General features: G+C 40.3%; 1 long non-coding RNA gene across 2 annotated transcripts; it reads right to left on the reverse strand.

Moving 5' to 3' along the window:
* Nucleotides 1-1,448: 1,448 nt before the first annotated feature.
* On the reverse strand, nucleotides 1,449-23,774 carry LOC142830145 (uncharacterized). Of its 2 annotated transcripts, none has more exons than XR_012905121.1 (3): nucleotides 18,789-23,774; nucleotides 17,144-17,326; nucleotides 1,449-1,843 (listed from the first exon to the last, which is right to left on the reverse strand). It is a non-coding gene; the product is annotated as an uncharacterized LOC142830145 (long non-coding RNA). The 2 variants fall into 2 exon arrangements; XR_012905120.1 differs by lacking the exon at nucleotides 1,449-1,843 and adding an exon at nucleotides 5,416-12,304.
* Nucleotides 23,775-25,849: the final 2,075 nt, after the last annotated feature.

Raw genomic sequence — 25,849 nt, forward strand, 5'->3', positions numbered from 1 at the left:
TTCTTACCCACTTTCTTAGTCTGTATTTTATAAAGCTATATATAGAGCCCTGCATGGATACAAAATTTGTTTTGCATCTGCATCTGCAAAAATGAGCCACAGATATCTGCGTCGACAACTGAGGATGCAGACATCCATGGATATAAAGCAGATAGCTGCAAATTTGCAGGGTTCTAGTGTAAAATTTGTATCCATATCTGTGTCCGTACCTGCAGATATGAACTGTGGATATCTGCATCCATATCCACCGAAGCAGATACCCATGGATATAAAGCAAATATCTGTAGATTTGCTGAGCTATAGCTATATTATATTTCCTCTCTTTTCCAAAAAAAAAATAGCCTTGTTTTGAAAAAACTTTCCCCATGTGGAAGTCACACCCTATTTCTCCTCTTCCTACACACACAGAGTCCATGTGAATCTCATTGTTCTTCATGGCTAAGGTTGATCATAGCATGCCAGGTGAAGTTTATATTAAGTACAATTTAGGATCAGATTCCACAATTTCTAAACATGTTGAATGGCACAGTTATGCTGAGTAATCTCCTTCCAGAGAACAGAATAACTTGTGTGAGTAAATGCTACCTGCTTAAGGATGCAGATATTTGCGCTCATATTCATCAGCATTAAAATAAAATCCATTGTACATCAAATCACCAAATGTGTCCCTTTTCTGATCAGCTCTAGCAAACTGAGAGCTTGCTACATGGTAGCATGCTCACCATTCTTTTCTTTGCTCTAGGAGTACGTCTACCCTGCATGGCTATTTTGGAACACTGGAGGTATCCCAAAATTGCTACCCCGCATCTATACAAGCCACCCATTATTTTGAAATATTTTTCAAAATAATGGGCATGCTATTTTGCCATCCCGGTAAGCCTCATTTAATGAGGGTTAAGGGATAGCTCGAACTACCGTGTTATTTGGAAATTTGGTGCTGTGTAGATGCACCAAATTTCAAAATAAGCTATTTTGAAATAGATTCGAGATAAGATACGCAATTTGTGTAGCTCAGATTGCATAACTTATTTTGAGTTTAGGGTGCGGTGTAGATGCACCCATAGGTTCTGTCTAGACTACACCTCTCTGTCGACAGAGAGATGTAGATTAGGCACGTTGAAATTGCTAATGAAGCAGGGATTTAAATATCCTGCACTTCATTTGCATAAACATGGCCACCGCTTTTTTTTGACACAGAGCTTTTTAAAAAAAAAATGCCCGTCAAGACAGGGAACTGTCAAAAAATAAACCCTTTTTCAACAGATCCTGTATTCCTCCAAAAATGAGGTTTTCAGGATTTGTCAAAAAAGGATTTATTTTTCAACAGATCCCCATCTAGACTGCCAGGTTGTTGTTTTTTTTCAAAAAAGCTCCGTGTTGAAAAAAAGTGGCGGTCATGTTTATGCTAATGAAACGTGGGATATTTAAATCCCTGCTTTATTAGCAATTTCAGCATGCCTAATCTATATCTCTCTGTCGACAGAGAGGTGTAGTCTAGACACAGCCTAAGAGAAAAAGCAGTAACAACTGTTTCTTATTTTCCCCAATTTGAAAAAAAAATATATCTCAATTAAAAAATAGGACAATTAACTCTTTATGTTTTCATGATATAGAGGGTAATGAAATATATATGGCAGTACAAAGGCAGGAGACATAATGAAGCTGTATAGGGAATGGAAATGAGTGGAGGACACTGACAGTTCCTTTCAGAGTGTAGCCAACAGGGTTAATGTCTGGCCCACTGATAAAATTCTGGCAGCTGTTGCTGAAAGCACAATGGGCATTGTTGTCATTGAGAAAATGCCTTTGTTTTTCCTGGCATGAGTTACTGTTTGGAAGCAGTCTGAAAATAGAAAAAAAAAAAAAGGTCAGCCAGATAACTTAAAAATAAAAAGTTGGTACTTTGCTATATTCCTAGGAAAAATTACCATTTCATTGTTCTTCAAAAGCTACTTATATACCTGAAATGAAATTACCTTCAAAATTCATTGCATACTTAAATGCAGCTTCTGTGAGAAATATCAGCCACCACACTTGTCCCATGGCCCATGTATTTGCATATGAAATGCAGTTACATTCTATTTTAGTCACTTCTCAAATATTAAGTGGCTCCCACTTCTTTGTGGGTGTTTCCCCAATAAGTAAAATGATGGTGCAAGTACATGTCTATTACAGGGGGCAATGTCACATACCTCGTATCTTCCTGCAATATCAAAATGTTTTACTGGCCAGATTCTGTCGTCCAGACGTGATATCAGATCAGATCCTCAGCGCACGCTAATTTACACTGGCCCAGTGAGTATGACAGTAAGTTTTTTGTTTGTTCTACTGATCTTTATTTCTATTCTCTGTTATAACTTGCCATTAGATGGGCATTAACAACATTAATAAGAAGGAGAAAGATAAGATTGATCATTGTAAAAACTTGCATTTGAAGTTGATGGCTCCTCTGTCCTGTTAGTTCAGAAATGATAAGCAAAGCTACAAATACAGACTACAGCAGATACTATACATATCCGTGTACTATGTTTCTTGCCTCATGGGAATGGAAAGAGACTTGAGGGATGCTGAAATTGTTAGGTACTGTTAGGGTAAATATCTGTTTTGTTATGGTTTCCCCATTCGCCATCTTGAATTTGTATAAATAACAATGAGGTCTCCCTCCCGGACACCTTCTTTCATGGTGAGTTTTGTACTCTTTTCGCCTTTTTCAAATTAGAGCAGGAAAAAGGTAAATTGTGGGACAGCTCAGTCTGCTCAGCAACTGCAGTTTATTTCAGGGTGTGGTAACCATTACTCTGGGCTGTCCAACAGAGTGCCAGTCATGAGCAGTCAAGAGCTAGAACCCAGACAAACCAGGACTTGTTAGTGATTTCGGGTTACATGTAGCTTCCAGCTTCAAGACTTTATCTACATGCAACCATTACACCTCTAAGAAAGGTGTCTGCATACCACACGCAGACGAAGTGAAGAAGAAAGAAGAAATAATGTCCATGTACCTAAGCGATTGCCTGTTCCAGTGTTTCTGTGTTCCAGCTTCTGTTCCTATGTTCCAGTTCCAATCAAGATACCCAAGGTACATCTAGACTACAGGGTTTTGTCGACAAAAGTGGACTTTTGTCAACAAAACTATACCTGCATCTACACTACCGCCGAGTTGCGTCGACAAAACGTCGACAGAACTCAGTAGTTTTGTCGACGGCGGTAAACCTCATTCTACGAGGAATAACGCCTTTTGTCAACAGAGTTCTGTCAACAGAAGGCATTATTGCATCTACCCTGTCCTTTGCGTCTACACTGTCATGTCAACAAAGCGGTTTGCTTTGTCGACAGAACTGGATGTAGTCTAGATGCTCTTTGTCGACAGAAGCTTTGTCGACAATATCTGTCGACAAAGCCTCTGTCGATAAAGCCTCTGTCGATAAAAGCCTGTCTAGATGTACCCCCAGTCATCATTATCTTTGTTGTTACCGGGTTCTCCTTTGGGTCAGCAAGAGAGATGGTACTGTGATTGCCTTTCAGTTTCCTCTGTTGTGTATGGGTTTGGGAGATCTGGCCTTCACATTCACAACATTATTGTTAATGACCAAAACATTAATAACTATAGTCTATAATCATTTTAAACCTGTTATGTTTGTATCTTATCCTTCTTAAGTCTTTAATCACAGATTATAACCAATGATAGATACAGATAGGGGGTAGAACTTGCAAGACTAGCTCATCTTCTATGAAGTTAGAGAAGTAAAATTAATTTAAATTTGTCTCAGGCTAACAGTGTTTGCTAACTTGAAATTAAGCCACTATTTTTTTCTTTACAATTATTTCAAACAAAGCCTGTACCCTGAACAAATCTATGAGATTCAGATGTTCCAAAAATAGTGCACAGAAATTGTGTGCATTGCCCATTAGACATAGATTGAACCAGCTGACTGATGTTTCTTTTACTCCTATGAAGTCAATGGACTAGCAGTTGTATAAAGAAGATCAGAATCATATTTAGTGGAGAAGATTCTCTGGCCTTCTCTGACACCTTTGAGCCATTCTGGCAGCACAAAGCAGCCAAAACTGGTTATATTTCTTCAAGCTGAGACTCCCTTAGGGTGAGGTATCATCCAATGAAAGAGGAAGCTCCTGAAATAACCAAAAAGCTGTGGTGCTAAGTCTAATCTACGCTGAGAGTGTTTGTGAGACCTTTACCAGCTGGCATAAATTAGGGCAGCCGCCAATCTGCTCTCAACTACTCCAGAGCCAAGGCAAGCATAGAGATTTACAGAGAACCAGGGGTCTACAAATAACTTCTTTGTACAATCATGTCTCATGCTTTGTACACCAGAGAATTGATGCAACAAAGAATCTGTACTAGGGTCATTTTAAACCAGGGGTCTCCAACCTTTTTAAGCATGCGATCACTTTTTGAATTTAAGCACAATCCAAGATCTACCTCAAATCCAAACAACTTTGCCCCTTCTCCAAGACCCCACCCACTGCTCACTCCATCCTCCTTCCTCCTCCTTCCCTTTCACTAGGCATTGGGTCACAGGCTCTGGTCATGGGTTAAGGGATCTGGAGTGTGAGGGGGGCTCTGAGCTGAGCCTGAGGCAGGCAGTTGGGGTGCCAGAGGAGGTTCTAGGTGCAGGCTCTAGGAGGGAGTTTGGATACACAGGTGCTTAGGACTAGGGCAGGGGTTTGGTGTGTAAGAGGGGGTTGATGACTGGGGTAGGGTTTCAGGATGTGGGCTCCAGCTGGGCACTGCTTACCTCAGGTGGCTCCTGGTTGGTGGTGCAGGGGGCAAAGGGAGGCTCACCCTTGCCCTTGCCCTGTACCACTCCCTAAAGCAGCCAACAAACTCCATCCCGAGTATTGTTGTGCCCACTGCTTTGTGGAAATGGGCTACAGAGTGGGAAAGGGGGCATGTTGGTATGAGCACCCCTAACCCTCTCCTGTCCTGTACAGAAAGCCGGAGGCTTCTGAGGGGACAGCTCCAAGGCAAAGAGCAGGAGACACACAGCAGTCTGGGGGAGAAGCTGAAGTGCCAGCTCTTGATAGCCACTTGGCCAAACCAGTCAGGATCCCCTGTCAGAGGCTCTAAGATCTACCAGTAACTCCCAATTGACTGGTTGGTGACCACTGTTTTAAACTGATTGGCTGTGTCTACACTGCACCCCTTTTCCGGAAAAGGGATGCAGATTAGACACTTCGGAATTGCAAATCCACGGGGGATTTAAATATCCCCCACGGCATTTGCATTTACATGGCTGCCGCTTTTTTCCGGCTTGGGGATAAGCCGGAGAAAAGCGCCAGTCTAGACGCGATTCTCCGGAAAATAAGCCCTTTTCCGGAGGATTTCTTACTCCTACTTTCCAAGCCAGAAAAAAGCGGCAGCCATGTAAATGCAAATGCCGCAGGGGATATTTAAATGCCCCGCGGATTTGCAATTCTGAAGTGTCTAATCTGCATCCCTTTTCCGGAAAAGAGGTGCAGTGTAGACACAGCCATTTAGTATTGTAGCTGAGCTTGGCATCAGCTGGTCCCTAATATGGTGCAGAGCAATCACACTACAAATCTGTTTTTTTTTTAAATGGTAATACCACAGCTACACAAAGCACAAACTCCTACTATTGCTGTGTCCATGAATTCTAAGAATCCAGCGTCATCTGTACCACAATTCCCAATCCAACCTCTGGGCCAAAGTGTGTTTAACACAGTGTTTCCCAAATGGTGTTCCACAGAACCCCGAAGTGAAAATAAGGGTTCTGCAAGGAAATTCCATTACAGTAACATTTTATGATTTAAAAAATAATTAACATTATGTGATTTTTCTTTTTAAATATGTGCAATTAAACTAAATGTTGATCTTATGACCTTGTTTAGCATTTGTTTGTTATTATCCTTACTTATTTGTGGTCTACTTTTTCAGCTCCATATATTAGACTGTTATTAGGGTTTCCGCAAAATTCTTTCGAGTTTAAAAGGGTTCCGTGGCCAAATAAAATTGGGAAACACTGGTTTAACATGACAGAGGTGGGAGCAGCTAACCTAAAGCAAAATTGCAGAGTCTATCTCATTTTCACATAATACAAGATTTTTCCAAGAGGCAAGAGGTTTTTCACAGGAGTAATAAGTGCAATGCTAATGTTTGTGGTTTTCTGTTTAAAGAATAAAGGCAACAAAATATTTTGAGAAAATTCTTGTAAAGAAAAGAAATCCAGTTTTTAGCAGACAATATATTTATTTTTAACCATATACTATCAGAGATATACTGTACATAATATTTTCCAGTTTGGTAGGACCATAGCTCATATTCCAGGCAAAGAATTTCACTTAACTGCAGTTAAATGTTGCAATACAGATAAGTAATTTAAGGATTAAATTCCTAGATCAAACTGGTCTAGTTATACAAAAACAACCTTTAGAAAGGTAGGGAATTTAGAGTCAAGGTTAAATATAAAGGAAATCCAGTCCCTGCCTCATTCCTCAACCACCAATTTACAAGTTACGCAAGAACTGAGCCAATAGGTCAGTCATATTATTGTCCTAAGCATTCAGTGATACTATTGAAATTAAAGCATTTTAACAGGTGATAAGAGATTTTGATCTTATATTTGTAGAGTAATAGTGCACTGACAGCTAAAAACACATTGCATTGTTTGGAACAGTTTCCAGATTTCCACCCTCAAACCCAACAACATGCCACTGGAAACCTGGAATTTACAGTTTGTAATCCACACACCCCATAATCTATTCAGCAAAAACTGTCACTCTCTCCTCATGTCTCAGCAAAGAGATACTAGTAGAGAGCTGTTAATCTCATACTCCTGGTTTCCTTCATTTTATAAACTCCTGTGTATGTAGTAGAGAGCATTTACTGGTAAACCATGAAGTATTTTAGGCACAGTAGGGATTAGTTAATATTATTAAAATATTTTAAACTAACTAAATTACTCTTTCAAATTATAAGCACAGCTCCAGCCACAAAGGGTCAGATTGAGTACTATGCACTCTGTCCCCTTCTCATCACACACTCACAACATGCCCTTGGTGTACCTCTCCCTGTCCCCAAAATATCACCCAACACACCACTTACTCACAAGAGAGAAGTGGGTAGCATAAAACTGACTCCTAATTTTTGTCCCACTTGGATTATGCCCAGGGGAATCCCCTGTTTACCCTAAAGGGTGGATTCTGGTAACTGAAAAAATACAAATCACTCAGAAGAGGGGCAGAGGATCAAGGCCTCGGTCACTGGGAATGGGTCTCCCAGCAGAACCTCCCTGAATTAACAAGGTTCTGTTGTACTTGAAGCCCCTAGTGCTTTTAAAGATAAAGGATGAAAGTTCCTTGATCAAAGTAGTTATTTGATCCTTTGCATAAATCGCAACAAACTGTCAATCCGATTCTTCAGTTTGGTTTATGTAACAAGCAAATAGTGGGTGCATTATAATAGTTCAATATTCATCAAATGTGAAATATGCTCATGTAATAAACTAGCTGATTTTTCTCTAAGTGTAATCATGCCCAGTCTCAGAGTTTATTAGAAGCTGTGAATGAAAGGGGCTAATGAAGGACTTTCACACTCCTCTCATAGAGGTATTTGAGGCGTGGGTGTGACAGGAATTCTCTCAAATGCCTCCTTGACATGAATGTGAATGTTTTCCATCCGCCTCACACTGTCCAGCCTCTCCTTATATTGCTAACCAGCACAATTACCTGCTGTCCCTTGCCCAGAGCTTTGTGGCAAAGCAATGCTAGTCTTTATGGAGTATATAGGTTCTGTGTTGAATTTTAGGATGAATTTCACCCTACGTGAACACAGGAACCGGTAAACCAGTTTACTGTGCTCATCTAAACAGATCAGCAGCAACAAACTAATGAAAAAGCATAGTTAGGGCAACATACTGTCCATTTCATACATGTGTCCCACTTCTTTTAATGTCTGCAACAAAAGGATTCCAAATAATGTAGTTCCCTTTAGTCTCTTGGCTTGCTTCTCCACTGTCCAGTAGGGTTACGTCTACACTGCACACTTATGTCGAAATAAGCTATTCCAGAATGAATACTCCGAAATAGCTTATTTTGAAATACTAGTATTCTATATTACAGGGGAGCCTCAAAATTAGTCCCAGGCAGGCTTCCCTAACGTGGGCGTGCTACCTCGATTTAGAGCTCCAGGAGGCACTGGGGAGTAATTAATTTGAATGGCCCTGGGGAGGAGCTATTTAGAAATAGCAGCAATGGAGCATCCATACTACAGCTATTTCAAAATAGCTATTTCAGAATAGACATTATTCCTCGTGGAAGGAGGTTTACAGAAGTCGGAATAAGCCTTCTGTTATTTCAAATTTATTTATTTTATTTGGAATTGCTGTGTAGACGATAGCATGGTTATTTCAAAATAACTGTCCGGTGTAGACACACCTTAGCTGTGTCAAAAAAGCAAGATGCATTATGGGAGAAGGATGCTGCCACAAAGACCTCTTCCTTTCTCTATGTTGTCTTGAAAATAGTGGAGCGCTTTGTTCATATGTTCAGGTTCTTTCTTAATTAGTGTAGCTGCTTTTCCTATTCTTATTTGGGTTAATTTCCATGTTTTCCCATGAACTCATTGGTCCATATTTATATGGATACGTGGGAGAGGGACTACAAGACTCTAAGTACATAAAACTCCGATAGTCCGGCATCCAACTGTTCAGCACTCCCGATACTCTGGCATCAAAATGCCAAGCGCTCCTGACCAGCTGATTAAAAAGCCTGCTGCTCAGCACACGTGCTGGCTGTAACCAGACAGAGCATAAGGTTGGGGGGGGGAGAGTGGGATCGTGTTACAGTATGGAGAAGAGCGGTTTCGCTTCAGCGAAGGGGAAAGGGGAAAGGAGGGGGAGGAGGATCAGGTTACAGCACAGAAGAGACTTGAAGAGGAAAGGAGAGGGAGGGAGATTGTGTCCAGGCCAGCTGTTAAGTCGTGCAGCTGTACCGGACATCCCCGATTCTCCGGCAAATCTGATAATCCAGCACCACCTAGGTCCAAAAGGTGCCGGATTGTCAGAAGTCTACTGTATGTTCCAAACAGTCTAGGTTTTTAAATGTTAGTTCAAAATAAGAAGCTAGTTTTGTGCTCTGTGGTCCAACCACTCATTTTCTCAGAGGCAGACTGTGGCTACACCCATGGTTTCCTTCTCACAGTCCCCATTCTCTTTCCTCACCAAAACCAAGGGAGAAGGAAGATTGTCACACCTTGATCATCATACAGAAGTTCCCTCTGCATGTCGTTCTCACTCTTTCTGCATAGAGAAAGAGGTTTTAAACCTCCATGACACAATCTCACCTGCAGATCAGATTTCCTCTCCCCAAAAATCCCTTGTCTTGCCCACATAGGGCTGTGCATATAGAAAGTAGCCACCAAGGCTAGGTTGGAGACATATGTATCAATTTACCCCACCACCTAAAGTTGGTTGGCAAAAAATATGAAAGAACAACTTAACCCGCTGGGTACCGAGTTAATCTCTCTCTCTGGCCCAGCTTACATTCAATTACACAAAGTGAAATTTCTCTAATGCAGTGGTTCTCAAAGTGTGGCCCATGGACCACTTGTGATCCACGACCATCTTGCAGGTGGGCTGTGGGCTCGGGTTCCCTCCTCCCTGCAGCGGAGAGCCTATTCTGGTGCTCCAGCCCCACACATTCCCCATGCTAGATTAGCTTCCCACTATGGGGTGGGGGCAAGTTCCAAGCCTTGCAGGCTGGATCCAGCTCATGGGGGGGAAGCGGATCTCTGCTTTGCCATTCCCCGCCACTCCCTGTCTGTGGAAACGGCAGTGCAGGAAACTGCTCACTCAGAAGCTTTCCCCACTACTCGCACTGACTGGAATCCCAACTAGATCCCCACCCCCAGCCCAGACCTGCACCTACCTCCTGGCTACACCCCCATCCCAAATCCATCCTGCACCTATTTTGTCATTATGTCTGGTGGTCTGTGGAAAGTCTTGTGTGGAGGAAGGTGGGCTGTGGGCCAAAAAGTTTAAGAACCACTGCTCTAATGGAACAGTCCAGCTCCACCCCTCCAAATCAGGTAGAGCAGGGTCTTGATAGAGTTGTCTTGCACCTCACATTCCTCCCTGCTCCAAGAGTTCCCTAGCCTCTGTGGTATTAGCTATTTTAGGGGGCAGGGTTGTGTGCTGGCTCTCTCTCTTTCTTTGCCTCTCTTATTTTTTCACCAAAACTTTCAAAAGGTTTCATTTTTGGCCCATACTGAAACAAAAATAAATTCCAGACTCTTGACATTTTTCATTAATTAGAAATGTTTTTGGGGGAAATGCTAATTAAAAATATATAGCCAGAACCTGTATTCACTTTTTTAAAGTCCTTCCTCTATGTTGGGAACCCCCTTGAAGTTGAACTCTGAGAATGTGGATTTAATTTCCATTTCCTGGGACAAAATCTACAAGGAACTGTGCAATCAGGCCCCTCATTTTTAGAGTTTCTATGACTATACAGATGGCTGGGGCACAATTTTAGATGTTTCTTTTGATTTGATTTGATTTTCCATTATCATCCCTTTTCCTTTTTTTTTTTATCTGGCCCCCCTTGTTATGACAAGCAAAACTGCTGAACATAAAGTTTAGCTTCAAATCAAGAGCCCAGGATTTACATTTTTTATTTTCTGCTCCTTGGAGATATAATTTTCCATCTTTCCTAAAGAAAAATTTCTGAAATTATTCAACACACAATTGATGAATTAGTTGGCTTATGAAAGTGAAGAAAAAAGTAATGCTTTTTGGAGGGGGGGATGTGAATTTGATCTTATCTAACGCATTTCATGCTTGATACATTTTACTTCATCATGTGAAGAGTTAGACATGTACTCAGCAACAGCACTTAGCATTCCCTGGAGTAGTTGCATTATTGGAAGAGGGAATGTTGGGCCAGACACTACAGCTGTGCCTTATTTTAGCCTCACAGAATGGTGATAAAATAATTCAACTCAGGCATACAATCTGCTCGTCTGCCCATATTCAGGGATGAAGATAATGAGATCTTTTTCTCACCCTCCTCCTCAAAAATTGTATGCTTTGGGTGAGTGTTCAGCTAGAACTTTGAATACCTATCATATGCTTTTCAAAGAGGGATCTGGGATCAGTAGATTGTACTAGACAACTGGCATTAGGATCTTATTTTATACCTCCTCTATATAATAGCACCTGTGCCAGTGCATTATTGCTAATGATAGTGATGGATAAGAGCTCCTTGTGTGTTGGTAAATTAAATTCACCGTAACCTTCCTAACTACAAGCAATAAAGAGATGAAAAGCTTTGTAAGTGTTTTAAACAAAGGTGGCCCTTTTTTGCCTTTAAAATGTTTCCCTTTTATTGAATTTTTCCAGGAAAATTTTGCAAAATAGACTACATGCAATTTTAACAATTGAGTACATTATGACATAGCACACAGACATTTTGGGTCAGAGTCATCCCTGGTGTAATGTCACTGAAATAAATGGCATTATACCAGGCATCAACCTACAGAATAAAGTTTGTGTACTTTAAAGCATTACTAATGCTGCGCTTTAAAGTCTTCAACAAAACTACAAAATTTGCAGCTTAATGACATGTGGGTGGCAGAGATGAAACTAAGATAAAAGCAAATTGTATCTATGGTAATAATGTTGAATGTACTTCTCCTATTTGTAACTATTATAGTTTATCCCATCACTATCCAATCAAAATGCAAAAAAATGCCAAACTATTGTTACCCACAGAAATTGTATAGCTTGCTGAGTGCTTTCATCCTGACTGGCTAATGAAAACAGAACTGGATGGATGCAAGAAAGATCCATGATGTTGCTGTTTGCTTTTACAATATATTCATGTGTGTGCTTTGAGATAAACAGTTCATGAATCAAGAAAATGCCATTGCATATTGTTTAGAAGTTATTTGTGTGATACTTGATTTCTTAAATACTTCTCAAGGGGAAACAAATAATTACCTCTTATTTCTATAACATTATATCATCAAAGATAATGGAAGTACAGAACTGCAGCTTACTTGCCCACGCATGAAAGAAAATTATATATCATTGCCACATCCTGATTGGCTGATGATTACAAGAGACTGGTAGTTAGATGAATTTTCTTCCTCCTTTTTATTCTTAGGGGATTTGAATGTTCTGTTTCTTTAGTTTCTTTACTTTGTCCAGCCAAAGCCTGTAAGTCTGAATTCATACCATCTGTGACTATTGTTAGGAGAGGTTTCAAAGAATAATGGAGAATGTTCCCGGTTGTGATCTTCTGATGCAAGGGTAAAATGATGGCACTAAGCAAAAAAGGCAGCATTAAACATAATTTCTGGCATGTTCAAGTAAGTGAAATGAAGTTTAACTTCCTAGGAGGCAGCAATGAGCTTCATTATTTTTTACATTTTAATCACGCATAAGTAAGCAGCCATAAATCAATGCAAATTAGAACTAATATAGTAGTTTTTGCTTCACATCCTGCTTTTTCAGGCCTCAAATCACCTCTCCTGCCCCCCCCCCCTTTACATTTCATAGCATATATACTATAACCATGTTTTGTTTTTTTCCATAAGGTGTGAAGATAAACCATGCATGAATCAATATGTGAATGAATCTGTTCCTGATCTAGCTTATTGCTGTACTCATCCTTTGTGCCTTTGAATAATCTGCAGAAGCTGAAACTGTAGCTGGCTTATGCTTCAGCTGAAAGCAGCTTGATTGCACTGTCCAATGAGGTTTCATGTTGCAGAGGAGCTCATTTGTTAGGAATTGCAAAAGCAGGAAGAAAACACCCAAAGCTCCGTATTAGAGTAGAGGCTCCTCATGGAGACCTTTAGGACTCAGAGCACACTCACAGCCAGATTCTGGTGTGAGCAATATCATGGCCAGCCTCTTAGCTTTGCCACGTCTGACCTTACTTCATGAGATTTTTGGTGCTGACTTCAGTGAAACCAGTATTTGGACCGTGAGGTCAATGGGACTGGCATCACTTCGAAAGGAGCTGGTTTTCTGATGCAAATTCAATTGGAGCAGGACAGAGACTCCCTTGGCTCCAACTACTGCAGGGACTAACCAGAGAGGGGGATTCTCAGTGTTTGGCAGGGAGAAAATGAGGGAGCATAGAAAAAGTAACTCTGACCTAGGTTGGTGGGCCTCAGAGAAGGGGATGTAGGGAGGGTTCCAGCCAAATGCAGTTCTTGAGACTTAATTATTAATAATTATGTGAACAAACACAGAACAAAAATAGTCCCTGATCCTGCCCAGTGAGTTTCCAATCTATATACATTATAACCAAGTAGTTGATATGTATTTTCATTTGCTGTCCTCTTTTCTATCCCAGTGGCAACTGTTCTCCCTAACAATTCCCATCTCCAGACTGGCCTCCCAGTCCTCACCTCTCACCCTCTTTTCCAATATCTGTAAGCAGCTCTGAGTGCTGAGGCAATTTCTAGGCACATGGTGGTAAAAAGCAAGCCCGTGTTACAGCAGAGAAGCCAGCAAACACTGTAGTGAAGGGGAGAACCAGTTTGTTAGAGTCTAACTCCCTTCTTCAGTTGTTCTTAAGTTTACAAAAACCATGCCTCTAATGTTTGTTCTCAGACCAAAGACGACTGGGTTTTTTAAGCTGGCACAAAGCTGGTTGAACTATTTGTGTCCTATATTTGTAAGTGTTCGTTTGTGTTCTAACTATTCCATCTAGTAATCTGGTTCCTGAGGGCCCAATTCTGCCATTCATACACCTACTGAGTAGCACATTACCCAGTAAGTAGACTGGTTTATTTCAGTGGAACCACTCTAATGGTGTAACTCAGCATGAGCTGGGGGGACAGAATCTAGTCTTTAATGAATGGAAGGTTTCAATGCATTTACTGAGAAGCTGTTTGGACTAGTGACAGTACAATGCAGTTTCATGGATAGTGACTAAGAAATACAAACAAATGCTCTCTCTCTCTCTCTCTCTCTCTCTCTCTCTCTCATTTGCACTATAAGGAAAAATAATTGAACAGTAGTTCCCCCTCAGTTTTCTCTGTACGTGCTGCTGATATGGTTTCCATCATTCCTCCCTTGCCCAAAAATTATTTAGAGTGACATTCACCACATTGCAGAACTCGAAAAAAGATATGCACATGCATTGTAAGCCCTCAGAATAGGTCCTCTGTGACTCATTGACCTTGAACAGGAGCAAATTTCATTCCTTATTTCACATTTAGATGAAGGAGTATGGATTAAAAAGTCTTTGTGTGGCGTTTGGCAGGACATCAGAACCCATTTGAAATGGTTGTGTGGGAACAGAGCGATTGCCCGTGGCACATTTCACATTGGGTGGGAAGTAGGGGCCCCATATATAAAAACCTGCATTCACGTTTCACGTGATACATTTACATATTCAAAAAGAACAAATTAAATTGGTGGGAACATTATTACCAGTGCAGAGTTATTACCATACGCAGCATTAGATACCTTGTTTTAATTGCAGATTGAAGCTATACACTATTACCACTGCCTCAAGACTATTGCTCTCTGTGTATCTTGCTAGCTCATGCGGGTGACTCATTATTCAACAGATGTCACATGTAACAGCTCTCCTAGATAACAGTTGCCACACAGGCAAAGGTAGAAAGGTTATATGCCACAATTATGCTACCATTATATGCAACCATATCGATCCCAAGATATTAAAGAGACAAGGCAGGTAAGGTATTATCTTTTCTATGACCAACTTTTGCTGGTGAGAAACACAAGTTTCAAACTTAAACAGGACCTAAAGAAGAGCGAGGGGTAGCTAGAAAGCACATCTCTCTCCACAACAAAAATTGGTCCAATAAAAGATATTATCTTGCCCTCTTTATCTTTATAATGCAATTACATCAGTCCATGGTTTTGACTCTGTTATTGTTTAGTATGTTTGTTTATTTAATATGGAGACCAACTGTGTTCTGAAACAGTTTTGCAAGTATCTAACCAGAAGAGTCCGCGTACTCAGCTAGCTTGTGACTATTGCTAGTTGCAACTTATTCCACCTTTATTTGAATCGAAGACATTCAGGGTATTACACAAACAGATCCACATGTATAATTTGTGAGGAGGAGTAGGAAGGGAGTTCACATCACACAAGAAGAGGTTTGTAAACAAATAAAGGTGAGCCTACAAAAAAGCCCTCCTAGCTCAAAGCCAATTGTTTCTATCCATGAGATGTTGACAAGTGCACTTAACTTAGTAATCAGACAAACCTCTATGGTTGCTACCAGTCTGGATTGATTAAAGTATCTGCAGAGATGGAATATGAATACTTCATATTTTATTCAGCTTTGCCAGTTGTAACATTTGCATTTGTTTCTGTAACTTCATACTAATTTCAAAAGCAGAATTAAATAATAAAAAGAAACACATAAGGAAAACAGGCTGAAGCAGACTCAACACCTGGAATATCTCTGAGGTCTAAACCAGGGAAAACCCACTTTGTAAGGCCTTCTTTTTATATGATAAAGAAGAGTTGCAAAAAAGGGAGCACAAACTGATTTTTCTCCCGCCATAGCAAGCACTTTTAAAAATCCTATCCTGCTATCTCTATGCAGAGTTAACCTTCTCTGACAAGTAGGGCATTGTGTCTTCACAAGGAGAGCAGGCTCAGCCCCTAGGTGGGATATTTAGGATACGTCTACACTACAAAGAAAAGTCTGCTTTTGTCGGAAGAGGCTTTTCCGAAATTTGGCGTGTCTACATGGTGCAAAATTTTGGAAAAACCTGCCCTTTTGAGCCATCTCTTCTTCCTGGTAAAATGAGGTTTACAGGGATAGCGAAAGAATGAGTCTGCTTTTCCAAATTTTTTTTTTTTGTTTGAAAAGCAGACACGTTCCTTGGATAAGACAGTGCTTTTCTGGGATACCAGAGCTGCAGTCTAGACGTAGCCATAGACAATATAGCTAATTGTGTTCCTATATAAAATTTTAGACTAAAACAGCAACAGGTTTGCAAGGTAACCTGTGGAGTAGTTTTGTCTGTTTTTGTAAAAGGGTATATTTAGCTGTACCACAGGGGTGCCCTTCCTGTTTATGTAGAAATGCTCATGTTATACAGACGTGGATTGTGTTTGGTTTGGCCACATGCTGCTTTGTCTGGCCTGATTAATATTTGATTAACTTTTCATATAAGAAGCATATTTATGTATATATGGTTTTAAATAAGAATTCCTATGTTACCACATGTGGATATAAGCCAGCATAGTTGTGATGCCTGGCCTAGATAGAGTATATGATCATCTTTTATTTATAGGTACTTATGTGACCTAGAAATAGGATTCTTGTAAGATAATTGGCTATGACAGAAAAGCACTAAGACTGATGATTGATAAACAGACTATAAAAAGGAAATGTTTTATTTTAGAATACTGACAAGTGTCAAAAATAAATAAGTCCTTCAGTCTATTTAATTGAGAAATGTCCATGCCTTTCTTTTATTTAACAGTGTGCAAAATGTGGTTTATGATCCGTAATGATATGGATGTATATATTTCTAAAAACAAATATGTCATCATGTTAAAGCCTAATCCAGCAGAATAAATGGGAAAACAGCTAAATTCAGCTCTCAGGCTACATCTAGACTACAAGCCTCTTTCAAAAAAGAGCATCTAGATTACAACCAGTACTTTCAAAAAAGCAAGCTGCTTTTTCGAAAGAGAGTACCCAGGCAGTCTGGATGTTCTCTTTTGAAAAAGCACAGTTTGCATTACATAGTGCCTTTTTTTGAAAGCACAGTTTGCATTACATAGCGCCTATTCCTCATAAAACGAAGTTTTCTGCAGTCGAAAAAACTGCCACATTCTTTCGATTTACTTTCGAAAGAACGTGGCAGCAGTCTAGACACAGGTGAAGTTTTTTCGAAAAAAGGCTACTTTTTTCGAAAAAAACCCTGTAGTCTAGACAAACTCTCAGGGTGGATAAAAAGGTAGAATTTGATCCCTGGGGACCAAACCTATGCAAATGATGGTTTTGAAATTACTGTTGGCCAGATTCAAAGGCCATTGAAGTCAGTGGTAATCTTACTACTGATGTCTTTTGGTCTTTGGATCATGTCCTGTTTCCCAGATCTACAATTTTCAGTGTGATAGCATCTAAGAATGGAAATCTAAATAAACGTACCTGAGGCTTTTATCATCTTGTGCTCAAAGAACTGCAGAGTCACTACTCCGTCTATGCTTTCTTATCCACTTATTTTGGCTGCTTTGTGTTGACAATTAAACTGGGACATTGTTCTCTGAGAATGAAGGGAGACGCTATTCCCAGCAGTCACAATTCAGGATGGGAATTTATGACTGTAATTTCCTAATAGTGAAAAAATAAGGAAAGAAAAACATCTTACAGTGCAGCAACATCAGGCTTTGGATGTTGATTTCATGTACATGTTATAACATTGTGAAGTTAGAAGACCTAATCAGCTCTAGAGAAGTATAGATAGCATAACTCTAAGGCTATGTCTAGATTACATCCCTCTTTCAAAAGAGAGATGTGAATTAGACATATCCAAATTGCAAATGAAGCCGGAATTTGAATTTCCCGTACTTCATTTGCATAATCACGTCACGGTGGGTTTTTTTTCAAAAAACACTATTTCAAAAGTGAAACCATGGTCCAGGCGTGGTTATTTCAAAAAGAAAAGCCTTTTTTGAAAGATCCTCTACTCCTCAAAAAATGAGGTTTACAGGATCTTTCGAAAAAGGCATTTATTTTTCAAAGAACCACGTGTAGACCTTGGTTTCACTTTTGAAATAGCGTTTTTCAAAAAAATGCTGAGATGCGATTATGCAAATGAAGCACGGGAAATTCAAATCCTGGCTTCATTTGCAATTTCGATATGTCTAATTTACATCCCTCTTTCGAAAGAGGGATGCAGTTTAGACATACCCTAATAGCCCAGATCTACACTAGGGTTTTATTTCAAAATAACCTCCCTTAGGTCGAATTTATAAGTAGAGCATCCACACTACCAAGCCCATTATTTTGAAATAATGGGCCACTTATTTCAAAATCTGTACTCCTGCTTTCCTTGGGGAATACTGCTAACTTCAAAATAGTTATTTCGAAATAGTGTTAGTGTGGACGCTCCAGTGCCACTATCTCAAAATAATTACTCCCCAGAGTAGTTCAAAACTAATTACTCTCCAGTGCTTCCTGGGGTTCTAAGTTGAAGTAGCGCATCCACATTCAGGGAGCCTGCCTCGGACTAATTTCGAGGCTTCCCCATAGTGAGAACATGCTATTTTGATTTTGTAAAATGGGGAGTTAGTAAGTCAAATTTAGTTATTTAGCCTATGCTATGTTGCCTTTTTCTAGTACCTTAGCGATAAATAGGTTAATGCATATTTGCTTTTTGCTATTTTTTTTCTATTACGCTTCTTGTTATATGCAATTATACCCGCTTGCATCACAAGCTCCCAAAGTAAACAGGTGTTGGCCAATCGACCAAGATGCTACTGGATATTGTTTCCCAATATGAGACTTGCCCTCTTGGAGGTGGGAAGAGCCAGACTAATTCGGGAAAGGTGTGGTGCAGAGAACAGGATTACCGTTGGCCAGGAAAATTGCAGTTCCCACAAACATTACAAATGTGTGTGCAGAATCTGCAGGTGATGTGGCAGGTGGTTCCTTGAAAGTCACTTCCCCTCCCTTCCTTGCTCCCATTGGGAACCCTCTTGTAGCTGGGGAAGGGATTTGCTCGAAGACACAGGGCTGCAAACTCAGGCAGGAACCCACCAGCTCTGCTTCTCTGGCACTCAACTCCACTTACCCTGCTCTCTGCTTTCTCATCAGCATGAGGGAGTGGACACTCTGGTATCTGAAGAAGAGAGAGCTGAAGAGTCAAAATACAAGAATAAGATGATGGGGGGGGGGGGGGAATAAACCGAGAGGAGAGAAAGTAGAAAAGTGGCTACATGAGAGAAAACTGACAGAAAAGAGCAACTGTCTGAGGACATGGGGAAAAGGAACATGGGGGTTGTGCATCTGGTAGAGTATCCCAAGGGACTTCAAAAAAAAATAGGGCAGGAGAGCTAGCAAGGCAGCAGGTGGCACCCTTCCCTTTGAGTCAGTACTGAACCAGTGCCCAGCGTGGTACAGTAAAAGCAGTTATCCAGAATATTGGGAGAATGGAGCATGTCAAATACTCTGGTTGGCTAAGAATTCTACTTTACCAATGGAATACCAATTTCCAAAGAATTAGAATAAAGTATAAAACAGAATACAGGTACACACCTATCCAGTAGTAGTACCACGTGGGAAAGGGTTTCTTGAAGAACTTAGGTGTATGGTGGTAACGTTTTCTATGCAGTAGGTTATCTTATGACTCTACATATCAGTATGGACAGTGCATGGTATACATGCAGATCTCTAAAAATACACTATTTATCACTTACACTATACTGAACTTAATTTAATCTTTCTTTGATTCAGCAGGAACTTCAAGATCTTACAGTGCCTCAAGGTCATTATTATCAATATCAGGGATCACTGTAGATGTAGAAGTTGCAGGAGATTGGGCTGAATTTGTAATGACTCTAGGACATTCCCTGGAAGTTTCTTTTTTGAATAAATCCCTGATTTCAGCTTGCTTGTCTTCTGTCTCTTGTATAAAAGCAGAGTGCAGCATACGCAATTGCATGATGTATACTAGTCCCAGTTATTAGATTGAAGATTTGTACTGGGATATATCAGAAATGTCAGTTAACTGATCTGTCTGGTACACCGAGTGCCAGATAACACCAGTTTTTATTGTATTATGGGGAACTGTGCTGCCAGAGGTGCTGACTCTTTGGATTGAGACATGAAGCCAAGAACCATACTACTGTGCTCATTAAAGATCCGATGGTGCATTTAGTACAAAACAGGGAGTGAAGCCTAACGTCCTGATCAAATTTCAACCTGGGTCCTTCTACTTTGCCTGCCTACATTTCTCTGGGAGGGTCAGTAATCTTTTTCATTTATCGCACTATGCTGCAGAGCAGGGAATAGTGCAACACAGGTGGAAAGTGGAGTGCAACGCCCTTCCTCCTCTACATGGGCAGGGGCAGAGGTGGCCACATTTAGGAAAGTATGTGCATGTGTTTGTGCAACCTGGACACGTGCCCCATCATAGCAACCTTTAACAACAACTGACTGATCCACTGCACCCACTCAAAAGCCTGCCACTGCATCCATCATTGGGGGATAAATAATTTATGGCCCAGATACTAGCTGGTGTAAATCATCTTAGCTCCATCAACTTTGCTGCACTGCTTTTTGCTGGAGGAAGTTCTGGCACTGACGTATTTTGGCATTAGCCAGCATCACTGACATGATTAATAAGGGAAAGAATTTTTAAAACACAAAGGAGCATCCCACTCACTAATCTCTTTGTTACACAGCTGTACAGTATTTTCTTTTTTTAAATGATTGTACAGATGTCTATCTAAAGAGGGTCTCAGGATAGGACAGATAAGGACCATGGTGACATGGGTGAACTGCTTGTTTTAATATCTAGTCCAGTATCCCAAAGCCATGGGATAATGTATCAAAAGTAAAATGAAATATTTAAACCTTAACATGTAAAGTCCTATTTCATCCTTAATAATAAGCACCATACTCTGTTCATTTAATCAAAGAAAAATGGTTCAGATTTGGAGCAGTAAGACATTTTTCTATCCTGTAGTTAAGCATTTATCTATAAATACCCCAGGTTACTGAATTAACAAAGTGTGCCATGGGACTGGATGCTTCCAGACTGAACAAACTCTAGTCATCTTCTGTCTGAAATTTCTGTAAGCACATAACTCACACTATTGATATATGCCATATTGTACAGTCACCTGCTAAGTCTGGTAGACTTCCTGTCTACCTTTTGCATACACATGTTTCCAGACTATTTTCCATAGATGAAACAGCCAAGATCTTTGGACCCAACCAAATGGGATTTTCATCTGGACAAGGATTACTCACATGAGTAATGGTTGCTTACTGGACTCTATGGGCCTGACTGTCTATTCTGCCATACCAGTTTTACATGGGTATAACTCCCCTGAAGTTGATGGTGCTGCACTCCTGTATGTGGGCTGGTGAACCAGGCCTTATGATTTTAATTTGGAAGATATTAAGAGGGAAAGAATCATAAGCACCCCCAAAAAACAGCCATTGTAGGGTCTAACACTGTTTCAATTGAAGTAAAAGGGTATTTTGCCCTGAATTTTAGTGAGAGCAGAATCAAGTCCCTACATTGCAAAACGGCATTAAATGACTCACTAGATTCTGATTGTGGTGCTAGGAAAAGTGGGTATAGGCAGATATGTCTTTGAAAAGACATGTCATAAAATGTACAATATTATCATAAGAAAACATGTACTTGAAACCAGCTTTTCCCATGGGTTGCTTTTGTGTATTGCTCTCACTTCTTTCATAATGATGCTATTTGAATTTCTGTAGTTAATCCTGAGTCAATCTTTCCATTTCTAACCCTGGCATTAGTGTCTTTCCCCTCCCTTCCTGGCTTCTTTTGGTTCCCATTGGCTCAGACAGGTGGCAAAATGAAAGCAGCACCATGTCTATACTTCTGGGTTTTGCACCCGTTCTGTGATTCACTAATATTCTAATCATGCCCATACAAACTGGAAAATACAAACCCTCTATGCAAGGAGAACTCTCATAGTTAAAAGGCTTACATTTAAAAACAGCATAAAAATAGGTTGTGGAGAGTCTGCTTGTTCCTTATCCCACAAAGTAGAAAAGCAGTTTGCTCCTCAGATGGGCATCCCTTCAGAAACAAACTGAGCTGTTGACATAACAGCCACCATGCGGATTTGAACCTGGGACCTCTGGAGCTTAGTATAGGAGCCTCTACACTATGAGCTAAAAAGCAGCTGGCTGTCAGTCCATGCTGCAGAAGTCTCTTGGTCTTATTTGTTGCTGTGGTCTAGGTGCCACTCCATGGGACAGTGAACCACACTAAGGGTACATCTAGACTGCAGAGGGGGAGGGTGTTGGGATACTGCCACGTCCAGAGAACACATTTGCTCTTCCTCTTTTTTTTTTTTTGTGGAAGAGCAGACACGCTTTTTCCAAAGCCATTTTCCTTGTTCCACAGGGAAGAAGGGATCTTCCGAAAGAGGGCTTTTTTCAAAAATTAGGCCCAGTGTAGACGGGCCAAATTTTGGAAAAGCCTCTTCAAAAAAAAAGTGGAAAAAAGTACACAAATTGCAGAGCGCATTTTGCGTACGTTTTTCTGAAAAAAGGCATAGTGTAGACATAGCCACGGTGTGTGGGTTACACTGAGTTTCTTACAGAATCCATGTGCTGCAAGCACGCACAGTCACAATACAGTCACAATGCACACTTCCCACCTGCTGCCTTCGGCTCTTTGGCTTTCTCATGCTGCTAGGAAAATCCACATGTCACCAATGGCGAACTAGAATCCACAGGGCTTGGGTATTTATCACCCTGTAGCCTAGCCTCATTCTGAGAAGAGTCTTATGACGCAGCCATACGAATGCTTAAGCCTTGTCAATGCTGGCTCCACTATGCCATAGATGGAATTGCACCAGTGTTGAATTACACACAAGACCTAAATTTCCTAACATCAACAAGCTCTACGAGTCTTGTTCTTTGGCAAGTATCCAAGCTTTTTGGGGTGGGAATGGCCATTGATTTCATGCTTCCAGAGCACTCACTACAATAGGGCCCAACCTAATTGTGGCCTTTAACTCTATCACAGTCTAAATAAGTGTTGAATAATGAAAATAGATGGGAATGGAAGCACCAACCACATACTTAATATACTTTCCGTTAAGTGATCTTGTTTCAGTTGGTTATTTGTCAAATGTTACCTTTTCAGGCTGAAGTTTTTTCTGGCAGGTGCCTACTTACCTATTTTCTTACTTATTTCCAAGAATGAGATTAGTGAGAAATTTGTTGTTAAGGGAACATTAAATCTGTCCTATTCACATTTTGGAATGCTTGACTTTGAACTTTAATATTCTTAACATCGCTCTGCTGTGTAATGTAATAACATCGGCGAGAACAATTCTGGCCAGTTTCAAGAAAAGAGTATGCAGGAATATTGGAGGGACACCGTGACAAGCATCTGCAAACCAGACAAAACCAGCACCTGGCATTTGTTAGGAGCATGCTGCCCTGATGGTGTTTTTAAAATAGGCTCATATTGAGGTCTAACAGACTTGTTGGCAATATCTTTTTAAATTAGTATCAGTCCCAACAAATTTGAGACATTCCCCTGATTTTAGGTTATATGATTTGCCATTCCAATATTTCCAGGGATTGAAATAACCAAGCCTATTTTAGCAACCACTTTCTTCCAGATTGTTTGGCTCATTGCAATTTTTCACATTGCAAAGTATTTTTAATGAGAGTGAAGACTGTCTACGCTTTTGCATGTCCTTGAGTAGAATCTTAATTTTGGCCTTTAGAAAAATCATGTGGCAGGCTCATTTAGTTGGATGAAATGTTTTTTTTTTTATTATGTTATATCTGTGTTGACACAATGTTTGAAAATCTCACTGAATAAAAAACAATAAAGGGGGAAAAAACCCTTTCCATGAATGTTGCTGGGTTTTATGCTTATATCCTGGATCCTACAGCAAGCGGAACAGATGCACTATTTTTCTATTGGAAAATACAGATTCATCAAAAATTTCTACAGTAACATGTTGGTTTTGACAAAAAAAACGAAAAAGTAGAAATGAAATGTTTAATATATGGATGGAATGTTTTGATTTTTCATCTTGAAAAGGCATGGCTTTGTATATTTTATTGCATTGTACTCTATGTTATTAATCAATATAATATGACATGTATAAAACACGAAAAAGATCAAATTAAAATTGAAGTGAAACATTTTGATTCACCCAAAATAAAACTTTGTAGTGGGAGATTTTTTGGTCTAATCCGGAACTAAAATAAATTTTCAAGAGTCAGAATTTCCTGTGGAATGGAAATTCCAAGTTTTTAACCAGCTCTAATTGCAAGTTTACCCTTTACAACAATGGGCCAGAAGCTGGGCATAGATAGGGGAGAGCATGTTTGAGTTTTGTAGAAAAATGTAGACTAACATTTACTTTATTTAGAAATCACGAAGGACATTGAAGCTGACCTTCAGGTTTAGTAGCTGGAAGGTTTCTATCTCACAAGTTCTCATACTGCTGATGAACACAAGGTCATATGTGAACCAAATTTGGACAAGACACCTTGCCAGTATCACTGAGATTTGGCATAATGCCCCTTTTAGCCCTTGTCTAGGCCAGTTAATCTATTCACACAGCTTAGTACACCACATAAAAATAAGCCCTAACTTAAAACAAAGGAATGAGGGAGGAGATAGAAAAAGGGAAGATGCAGTCACAGTCTTGGTCCCTTCAAATGTAAGGTCAGAATTTCCCACATACATGTTTTGGAATGAATCTACAGGATCTAACAGACTAAAAAACAAACAGAACCTAGGATTCCTGGAGTTATACAAATCTCCAGATTAAGACACTGCCACCTCCCTAGGGGAACAAATGGGCCTAATGCCCAGCAAAGGGCAGGAATTCCCAAGGTTCGTCATTCTTGGTGACCTCACGTTCAGTCTAAACCAGTGATTCTCAAACTTATTTTTTGAGTGTGAACCACTTGAATATCGCTGAGGGTCTCAGCAGACCACTTCATGATCTTTCCAAAAATTGTTTGTTCTGTTAGCTAACTATTGTAAAGCTCTTAGGATAAAAGCACTATATTAAAACGTGTCTGGACAAGTGTATTCCATTAAGTTTTAGCAGTAGTTTGGGGACTTCTGTCTCTCACCCTCTGCAGCAGCTTCTAAGCTAGGACTGGGAAGGAGAGGGGTCTCTTTCCCCAGCCATGATATCTCCCGAGCTGGGGCTGGGAAGGAAGCCTCCCTTCCCTCCTCCTCCCCCAAACAGCTGCAGCTCTGGATCTGGAAATATTTGCCTCTTTCTCTGTCAGCGGCAGCCCTGTATGTCCCAAATTCTCACCCTACTGCCTCCACTTACCTCCTATTTTCCCACACCACTCCACTGCCCCTTCCCACCTATTGCCCTAAAGTCATCACCTCACCCTACATGTGCATTTCACCTAGGATCCAGGCACCTAATTATTGGAGCCATGCCTCCCTGGCTCCACTAATTAAGTAGGCAGCCTCCCAGGTGTGCAACTTAGAGGGAACTATCCATAGGTGACCTGAATGGAGCTCGTGGACCACTAGTGATCCACGGACCCACAGGTAGAGAATCTCTGGTTTAAACGATGCCAGAGCACCCCAGCATCTGATCTCAGGTTTTACTGAAAGCCACATTGAGACCATCTATAGACTCACACCTCAGCCAGACAGGAGTTAAACTTGACCTTCAGCCTAGCTACAGACAGCAGGAACATGACATATCTTTTCCTGTTCTTACCACCATTTTACATAAACAAATCTGACACGGTTAATTCTTTTTTAAGTCACCAAGAGTGAGGTTGGACCACCATTACATTTTATGTGGGAAAATTATTATTTTAATTGAAATTCTTTTAACAAGAATATTTTTTAATTGTGGGGAGAAATCCCATTCTCTCTCCCTTTTTTAAATTCTCTCTTCCCCCACTTTTTTCTCATTAGAATGGGGGGAGAAGGGAAGGTGATAGGGAGGAGAATGAAAATGTGAAGGGAAAATCTCCGACCAATGAAAAGTAGATAGTTGACCCACTCCTAAAAAAAAGCCATCTTGCTCCGACTGAAGACAATTGGAACAGCCCCTGTGAAAAATCATTCCATTCTTACATAAATATCTAATCTTAAAACACTCAAATTTGAAAATGTTAACTATTGGG

The sequence above is a fragment of the Pelodiscus sinensis genome, chromosome 1 (assembly GCF_049634645.1).
Source record: "Pelodiscus sinensis isolate JC-2024 chromosome 1, ASM4963464v1, whole genome shotgun sequence".
Lineage (NCBI taxonomy): Eukaryota > Metazoa > Chordata > Testudines > Trionychidae > Pelodiscus > Pelodiscus sinensis.